The sequence below is a fragment of the Triticum aestivum genome, chromosome 3D (genome assembly GCF_018294505.1).
Source record: "Triticum aestivum cultivar Chinese Spring chromosome 3D, IWGSC CS RefSeq v2.1, whole genome shotgun sequence".
Taxonomy (NCBI): domain Eukaryota; kingdom Viridiplantae; phylum Streptophyta; class Magnoliopsida; order Poales; family Poaceae; genus Triticum; species Triticum aestivum.
The window spans coordinates 401123542-401133690 of NC_057802.1; positions in this window are offsets into that span (position 1 = coordinate 401123542).

Below are 10149 nucleotides of genomic sequence, written 5' to 3' on the forward strand. Positions count from 1 at the left end.
CCCCATGAGGAAGAATTGCCTAGTAAAGATGAAATTACTGGTCTTGCTTCTATTGTCGTGCCTCCTAATGATCCTTTAGAACAATATTTGCTAGACCATGAAAATGATATGTTTATGAATGAAAGAAGGGAAATAGATGAAGTATTCTTCAAACAGGGACCCATTTTGAAACACAACTTGCCTGTTGAAATCCTAGGGGATCCTCCTCCACCCAAGGGTGATCCCGTGTTTGAGCTTAAACCATTACCTGATACTCTTAAATATGCTTATCTTGATGAAAAGAAGATATATCCTGTTATTATTAGTGCTAACCTTTCAGAGAAGGAAGAAGAGAAATTATTGAAAACTTTGAAGAAGCACCGTGCTGCTATTGGATATACTCTTGATGATCTTAAGGGCATTAGTCCCACTCTATGCCAACACAAAATAAAATTGGAGAAAGATGCTAAACCTGTTGTTGATCACCAACGAAGGTTAAATCCTAAGATGAAAGAAGTGGTAAGAAAAGAAATACTAAAGCTTCTGGAGGCAGGTATAATTTATCCCGTTGCTGATAGTCAGTGGGTAAGTCCTGCCCATTGTGTCCCTAAGAAGGGAGGTAATACTGTTGTTCCTAATGATAAAGATGAATTGATCCCACAAAGAATTGTTACAGGTTATAGGATGGTAATTGATTTCCGCAAATTAAATAAAGCCACTAAAAAGGATAATTACCCTTTACCTTTTATTGATCAAATGCTAGAAAGATTACCCAAACACACACATTTTTGCTTTCTAGATGGTTACTCTGGTTTCTCTCAAATACCTGTGTCAAAAGAGGATCAAGAAAAGACCACTTCTACTTGTCCTTTCGGTACCTTTGCTTATAGACGTATGCCTTTTGGTTTATGCAATGCATCTTCTACCTTTCAAAGATGCATGATGGCTATATTCTTTGATTTTTGTGAAAAGATTGTTGAGGTTTTCATGGATGATTTCTCCGTATATGGAACTTCTTTTGATGATTGCTTGAGCAACCTTGATCGAGTTTTGCAGAGATGTGAAGAAACTAATCTTGTCTTGAACTGGGAGAAGTGCCACTTTATGGTTAATGAAGGTATTGTCTTGGGGCATAAAATTTCTGAAAGAGGTATTGAAGTTGATAAAGCTAAAGTTGATGCTATTGAAAAGATGCCGTGTCCCAAGGACATTAAAGGTATAAGAAGTTTCCTTGGTCATGCCGGTTTTTATAGGAGGTTCATTAAAGACTTCTCAAAAATTTCTAGGGCTCTGACTAACCTCTTACAAAAAGATGTTCCTTTTATCTTTGATGATGATTGTGTAGAAGCTTTTGAAATACTTAAGAAAGCTTTGATTTCTGCACCCATTGTTCAGCCTCCTGATTGGAATTTACCCTTTGAAATTATGTGTGATGCTAGTGATTATGCTGTAGGTGTTGTTCTAGGACAAAGAGTTGATAAGAAATTAAATGTTATCCAATATGCTAGTAAAACTCTAGACAGTGCCTAGAGAAATTATGCTACTACTGAAAAAGAATTTTTAGCAGTTGTATTTGCTTGTGACAAGTTCAGACCTTATATTGTGGATTCAAAAGTAACTGTTCACACTGATCATGCTACTATTAAATATCTTATGGAAAAGAAAGATGCTAAACCTAGACTTATTAGATGGGTTCTCTTGCTACAAGAATTTGATTTGCATATTATTGATAGAAAGGGAGCTGAGAACCCCGTTGCAGACAACTTGTCTAGGTTAGAGAATGTTCTTGATGACCCACTACCTATAGATGATAGCTTTCCTGATGAACAATTAGCTGCCATAAATGCTTCTCGTACTGCTCCATGGTATGCTGATTATGCTAATTATATTGTTGCTAAATTTATACCGCCAAGCTTCACATACCAGCAAAAGAAAAAGTTTTTCTATGATTTAAGACATTACTGCTGGGATGACCCACATCTCTATAAAGAAAGAGTAGATGGGGTTATTAGACATTGTGTACCTAAGCATGAGCAGGAACAGATCCTACGCAAGTGTCACTCCGAGGCTTATGGAGGACACCACACCGGAGATAGAACTGCACATAAGGTATTGCAATCCGGTTTTTATTGGCCTACTCTCTTCAAAGATGCCCGTAAGTTTGTCATGTCTTGTGATGAATGTCAAAGAATTGGTAATATTAGTAGACGTCAAGAAATGCCTATGAATTACTCACTTGTTATTGAACCATTTGATGTTTGGGGCTTTGATTATATGGGACAGTTTCCTTCCTCTAATGGCTATACTCATATTTTAGTTGCAGTTGATTACGTTACTAAGTGGGTAGAAGCTATTCCAACTAGTAGTGCTGATAATAACACCTCTATTAAGATGCTTAAAGAAGTTATTTTTCCGAGGTTTGGGGTCCCCAGATAGTTAATGACTGATGGTGGTTCACATTTTATTCATGGTGCTTTTCGTAAAATGCTTGCTAAGTATGATGTTAATCATAGAATTGCATCTCCATACCACCTATAGTCTAGTGGTCAAGTAGAATTGAGCAATAGAGAGCTTAAATTAATTTTGCAAAAGACTGTTAACAAATCTAGAAAGAATTGGTCCAAGAAGCTCGATGATGCATTATGGGCCTATAGAACTACATATAAAAATCCTATGGGTATGTCTCCGTATAAAATGGTTTACGGAAAAGCATGTCACTTACCTCTCGAACTAGAACATAAGGCATATTGGGCAATTAAAGAGCTCAATTATGATTTCAAACTTGCTGGTGAGAAGAGGCTATTTGACATAAGCTCACTTGATGAATGGAGAACCCAAGCCTATGAGAATGCCAAACTGTTTAAAGAAAAGGTTAAAAGATGGCATGACAAAAGGATACAAAAGCGTGAGTTTAATGTAGGTGATTATGTGTTGCTATTCAACTCTCGTTTAAGATTTTTTTGTAGGAAAGCTTCTCTCTAAATGGTAAGGTCCTTACATTATTGAGGAGGTCTATCGTTCCGGTGCCATAAAAATCAACAACTTCGAAGGCATAAATCCGAAGGTGGTGAACGGTCAAAGAATCAAGCATTATATCTCAGGTAATCCCATAAATGTTGAAACTAATGTTATTGAAACCTTAACCCCGGAGGAATACATAAGGGGCACCTTCCAGAATGTTTCAGACTCCAAAAAGGAATAGGTATGTGGTACGGTAAGTAAGCCGACACCAAAACAGTTCTAATGGCATTTTTTCTCCGTTTTGGAATATTTAAGAAAATAGGAAAATAATAAGTAGTCCGGGAATGACACGAGGCATCCACGAGGGTGGAGGGCGCGCCCTACCCCCCTGGGCGCCCCCCCGCCTCGTGGACACCTCGTGTGCTCTCCGGACTCCGTTTTCTTGCACGATACTTCTTTTGGTCGGTAAAAATTCATTATATCTCCTGAAGGTTTTGACCACTGTACCATGCAAATATCCTCTATTTTCGTTTCGAGCTGTTTTTCTGACAGATCTAGATCACCATGACATCTCCAAGCGCCCCCAAGGACAAGTTCTTCGAGAAGGTCATCAATACCTACCTCGCGAAGGTGCTGCAACATCCTCAAATCATTGAGATGCGTGAGGGGTTGCTGCACATCCGCGATGTTGAGGGACCAAGGAGGACTGGAAGCGCGGAGACAAGGCTCGAAGCAATGGAGCAACAAGTTTTCAAGTGCCAGGAGATGGTGGAACGTGGACTCGAGGCCAACCACATAATGATCACGGAGTTCACCAACAACCACAAGCTAGATGTCAAGAACATTGGGGAGGCCATTTTCAAGCTTCACGACAAAATCGAGCGCCTCCGAGCCCAGATCTATGACCTGCAAAACTAAAACTGTGAGTATGAATATAGATTCAAGAGGATGAGTTTGGCTACAGATTTGAGGATCCCGGAGACTCGATCATCCTTCTATGATGGTGAGCCTATGCCTTGGAAGGTGGACGACAAGCCTACATCATCAACAACTCCATCATCACCACCTCCACGGAAGGAGACATAAACACATGGGTATGGGCACTCCCCTTGGCAACTGCCAAGCTTGGGGGAGGTGCCCCGGTATCATATCGCCATCACACTCCTATCTTTACTGTTTTTCTTAGTTCGATCCTTTTAGTAATATCTTGATCTAGTAGAATAAAGTTTTAGTATGATCTAGTTTTGAGTTTTGCTTTATGATCCTTCTATGTAATCGAGTCCGTGAGCTATATAATAAAGATTAGTTTTGAGTCAAGGGCTTGATATGATCTTGAGGGAATAAAAGAAAAAATAAAAAGAAATAAAGAGATCATATTGATCTTATGGAGAGTAATGACTTTACATATAAAGAGTATGATGAATAAAGTTTGTTGAGAGTTGACAAACATAGTTTTGGTCATCGTTGCAGTTAATAGGAAGTAATAAAGAAAGAGAGGTTCTCACATATAAATATACTATCTTGGACATCTTTTATGATTGTGAGCACTCATTAAAATATGACATGCTAAAGAGTTGATGTTGGACAAGGAAGACAACGTAATGGGTTATGTTTTCTTATATCCGAAATAAAGTATATTGTCATGGATCATCCAACATTTTGAGCTTGCCTTTCTCCCTCATGCTGACCAAACTCTTTGCACCAAGTAGAGATACTACTTGTGCTTCCAAATATCCTTAAACCTAGTTTTGCCATGAGAGTCCATCACATCTACCTATGGATTGAGTAAGATCCTTTAAGTAAGTTGTCATTGTTGCAAGCAATAAAAATTGCTCTCAAAATATGTATGATCTATTAGTGTGGAGAAAATAAGCTTTATACGATCTTGTGACGTGGAAGAAATAAAAGCAACAGACTGGATAATAAAGGTCCATATCACAAGTGGCAATATAAAGTGACGTTCTTTCGCATTAAGATTTTATGCATCCAACCATAAAAGCACATGACAACCTCTGCTTCCCTCTGTGAAGGGCCTATCTTTTATTCTTGTCTCATACTTTATATAAGAGTCATGGTGAACTTCACCTTTCCTTTTTACATTTTATCCTTTGGAAAGCACATTGTGTTGGAAAGATCCTGATATATATATATATCCAATTGGACGTAAGTTATCATGAACTATTATTGTTGACATCACTCTTGAGGTAAAAGGTTGGGAGGCAGCACTATAAGCCCCTATCTTTTTCTGTTTCCGATTAAAACTCCATACCCATAAGTATTGCGTGACTGTTAGCAATTGTGAAAGACTAAATGATAGTTGAGTATGTGGACTTGCTAAAAAGCTCTTATATTGACTCTTTCCGATGTTATGATAAATTGCAATTGTTTCAATGACAGAGATTATAGTTTGTTAGTTTTCAATGAAGTTTCTGATTCATACTTGACATTGTGAATAGATTGTTACTTTAGCATAAGAAATCATATGACAATATATATATATGTGTGGCTTTTATAAGAATGATCATGATGCCCTCATGTCCATATTTTATTTTATCGACACCTCTATCTCTAAACATGTGGACATATTTTTCGTTATCGGTTTCCGCTTGAGGACAAGCGAGGTCTAAGCTTGGGGGAGTTGATATGTCCATTTTGCACATGCTTTTATATCGATATTTATTGCATTATGGGCTGTTATTACACATTATGTCACAATACTTATGCCTATTCTCTCTTATTTTATAAGGTTTACATGAAGAGGGAGAATGCCGACAGTTGGAATTCTGGGCTGGAAAAGGAGCAAATATTAGAGACCTATTCTGCACAACTCCAAAAGTCTTGAAACTTCACGGGAGCACGTCTTGTAATATATAAAAAATACCGGCGAAAGAATCAACCAGAGGGGGGCCACACCCTGGCCACGAGGGTGGGGGGCGAGCCCTACCCTCTTGGGCGCGCCCCTGCCTCGTGGGCCACCTGGTAGGTCTCCTTGGTCCTTTTTAGGTATTTCAGGATGTTCTTGACCGCTGTCCAGTGATCCACTACTGGATTACTTTGGTACCTCCCTGCTAAACTTATAGCAAGGCACACATTAGGTCTGGTACACAGCATTGCATACATGATAGAACCTATGGCTGAGGCATATGGAATGACTTTCATTTTCTCTTTATCTTCTACAGTGGTCGGGCATTGAGTCTTACTCAACTTCACACCTTGTAACACTGGCAAGAACACTTTCTTTGACTGATCCATTTTGAACTTCTTCAAATCTTTATCAAGGTATGTGCTTTGTGAAAGTCCAATTAAGCGTCTTGATCTATCTCTATAGATCTTGATGCCCAATATATAAGCAGCTTCACCGAGGTCTTTCACTGAAAAATTCTGTATTATTTTCAATCAACAATATGTCATCCACATATAATATTAGAAATGCTACAGAGCTCCCACTCACTTTCTTGTAAATATGGGCTTTGATATGTCCATTTTGCATCATGCTTTTATATCAATATTTATTGCATTATGGGCTGTTATTACACATTATGTCACAATACTTATGCCTATTCTCTCTTATTTTATAAGGTTTACATGAAGAGGGAGAATGCCGGCAGCTGGAATTCTGGGCTGGAAAAGGAGCAAATGTTAGAGACCTATTCTGCACAACTCCAAAAGTCCTGAAACTTCACGGGAGCACGTTTTGTAATATATAAAAAATACTGGCGAAAGAATCAACCAGAGGGGGCCCACACCCTGGCCACGAGGGTGGGGGCGCGTGTAACGCCCACGATGCGGCTATATCTCCCACGTGTCGAGGCACGACTTAGAGGCATAACCGCATAGTGGTTTTGTCGCAAGAAGGGTCATCTTCACACAATACCATGTAATGAACAAGAATGGGATAAGGAGTTGGCTTACAATCGCCACTTCACACAATACATAAATATAATTCATACATCATCCAGAATACAAACATATAGACCGACTACGGTCAAAATCCAGATGAAAATAAGACAACCCCAAATGCTAGATCCCCGATCGTCCCAACTGGGCTCCACTAGTGATCAGCAGGAAAAGACACATAGTAACGACCACGTTCCTCGTCGAACTCCCACTTGAGATCGATCCCATCATCTGCACTGGCATCGTCGGCACCTGCAACTGTTTTGGTAGAATCTGTGAGTCACGAGGACTCAGCAATCTCACACCCGTGAGATCAAGACTATTTAAGGTTATAGGAAAGGGAGGTGTAAAGAGGTGGAGATGCAGCGGCAATAAGCATATATGGTGGCTAACATACGCAAGAGAGAGCGAGAAGAGAAGCAACGGAGCGGTCGTCATCTAGAAATGACCAAGAAGTGATCCCGAACTCCTACTTACGTCATACATAACTCAAACCGTGTTCACTTCCCGGACTCCGCCGAGAAGAGACCATCACGGCTACACACACAGTTGATGTATTTTAACTGGGTCAAGTGACAAGTTCTCTACAACCGGACATTAACAAATTCCCATCTGCCTCATAACCGCGGGCACGGCTTTCGAAAGATAATACCCTGCAGGGGTGTCCCAACTTAGCCCATCATAAGCTCTCACGGTCAACGAAGGATAAACCTTCTCCCGGAAAGACCCGATCAGTCTCGGAATCCCGGTTTACAAGACATTTCGACAATGGTAAAACAAGACCAGCAAAGCTGCCCGGATGTGCCGACAAATCCCGATAGGAGCTGCACATATCTCGTTCTCAGGGCACACCGGATTGTCCAAGCTTCCGATAAGCCAGACCAGAGTTGCCCCTGGTGGCCACCGGCGACTGACAGGTTGGACCAATACTCAGAGGAGCACTGGCCCGGGGGTTTAAAATAAAGATGACCCTCGGGCTCTAGAAAACCCGGGGGGAAAAGGCTTAGGTCGCAAATGGTAAAACCAAGGTTGGGCCTTGCTGGAGGAGTTTTATTCAAGGCGAACTGTCAAGGGGGTCCCATAAATCACCCAACCGCGTAAGGAACGCAAACTCAAGGAACATAATACCCGGTAGGACAGAAACTAGGGCGGCAAGAGTGGAACAAAACACCAGGCATAAGGCCGAGCCTTCCACCCTTTACCATATATATATATATATATATATATATAGGTGCATTAATTAAATAAGAGATATTGTGATATCCCAACATATCCATGTTCCAACATGGAACCAACTTCAACTTCACCTGCAACTAGCAACGCTATAAGAAGGGCTGAGCAAAAGCGGTAACTTAGCCAAACAACGGTTTGCTAGGAAAGGATGGTTAGAGGATGACATGGCAATATGGGAGACATGATATAGAAAGTGATAGGTAGCGCAGCATGGCAATAGAGCGAACAACTAACAAAGCAAAGATAGAAGTGATCTCGAGGGGTGGTCATCTTGCCTGCAAGGTTCTCAGAGTTGTCGAAAGCTTGATCCTCGTAAACGTACTCAACAGGTTCCTCGTTCATGAACTCGTCTCCCGGCTCTACCCAAGACAAGAACACAAGCAACGGAACCACAATCAATCACGAGAAATGCACAAGCAACATGATGCAAAACATGTATGATATGCAAGATATGATATGCGATGCATATGCGTGCTCCGGAAGGAAAATGATGAACAAGGCAGTAACTTGGCAAACCAAGCATGCCACTGGAAATATGAGATGATTTCGGTCGAAATCGATATAAAGATCACCGGAAACGGATGCACGGTTTGCAAATGGCAAGCAAAACAAGAATGACACGAATCTGCGATTAACAGCATGATAGCACTTAGAATGCAACATGTAACAATGCTACAGTACTCCAACATAGCAACAAAGCATATGAAAGTAATCTACAGGAGAAGCTTGACAAAAGATGAACACTGAGCTATGGCTAGATCACAACATATCAAGCTCAAACAAGCATGGCAAAGGTGCAAAAAATAACAGGTTCACAGACTTGGTGAAATTACTGGACATGGCAGAAACAGCATCAGGTAGCAATGTTCAGTGCACGAAATGAACATGCTACAGGAACTTAACATAGCAAAACAAGGCATGGCAGTATTCTACTAAATGCATATGACAAAAGTCCCTTACTGACCATAAGACAAAAAGGACCAGAAGATATGATGGCAATCATGTAAACATAGCAAGTTTCGTTATCAGGTTCCAGACTTAGCAGAAAACAGAGCATAGCAGAAACAATAATATGAGGGCATATTTGTGAGCTTGATGCACTCACCACAAGGCAATGAATGACAAAAAAAGCATACCTACAGCAAGATGGAATGTTTATGAAGCTATTCATGGGAAGAATAAAAGCATAGCATGTATGGATCAACTACAATAAGCTTGGCAAAAATGAATATCATGTTAAGAATCTGCCAGAAATATTTAATAGCAAAAGTAGAGCAAGATTGAGTCATGCTATCGCAATCCATAATTGCAAACAAGGGCAGGAATGGGTCAACTACAACTATATCTACAAAACATCCTTACTGAACATCTCCAAAATAAGCATGGATCTCTCTGTAGCATCAAGTTTACATGGCAACAAAATAACAGCAGACAAAGACCTGGAGAAATCACTGTCCCTGAAATAAGAAATATTACGGGGCCTAGTTTGCATGCTTGTACTAGTCACCACAGAGATCACAAAAATACATGGTATACACCACTGGAAAGATGGCATGGCATACAACAAAACACATGTAGAGCTCATGCCCAAAAGACGCACAGGTAAAATGATACAAAAATGACAAATCTCCAAGTTCTGTTAAGAACCAGCAGATAACAGCAACTAGCACTCTTGCAACCCAGATCTGGGCATCAAGATGACCTCTAATGAACATGGTGCAATTGAACAAAATGTAGAGCATCACGAGGCGAACAATTTGACATATTACACGCACAAAACGGAGCTATATGCAGAGAGTTATGCAATGTAGAACAGGGGCACATGCTGAAGAATTCTCAGGACTTGGAGATTTTCGGGGAAACGAGAAAGTCAACCTTCGGGTTCCTGTACCGATCTGGATCGAGCCCGTCGAGGTCGGGGCGGCCGGGGTTTCGCCGGAGTGGAGGAGGGCGCGGCGGCCGGAGGGAGAAGAGGCGGAGGAGGAGCGGCCTGAGCACGGGAGGACGACGACGCGGTCCGGCGGCGAGGGCGGCGGCCTCGGGCGCGGCGGCGGATGGCGGCGGCCTCGGCAGGCAGAC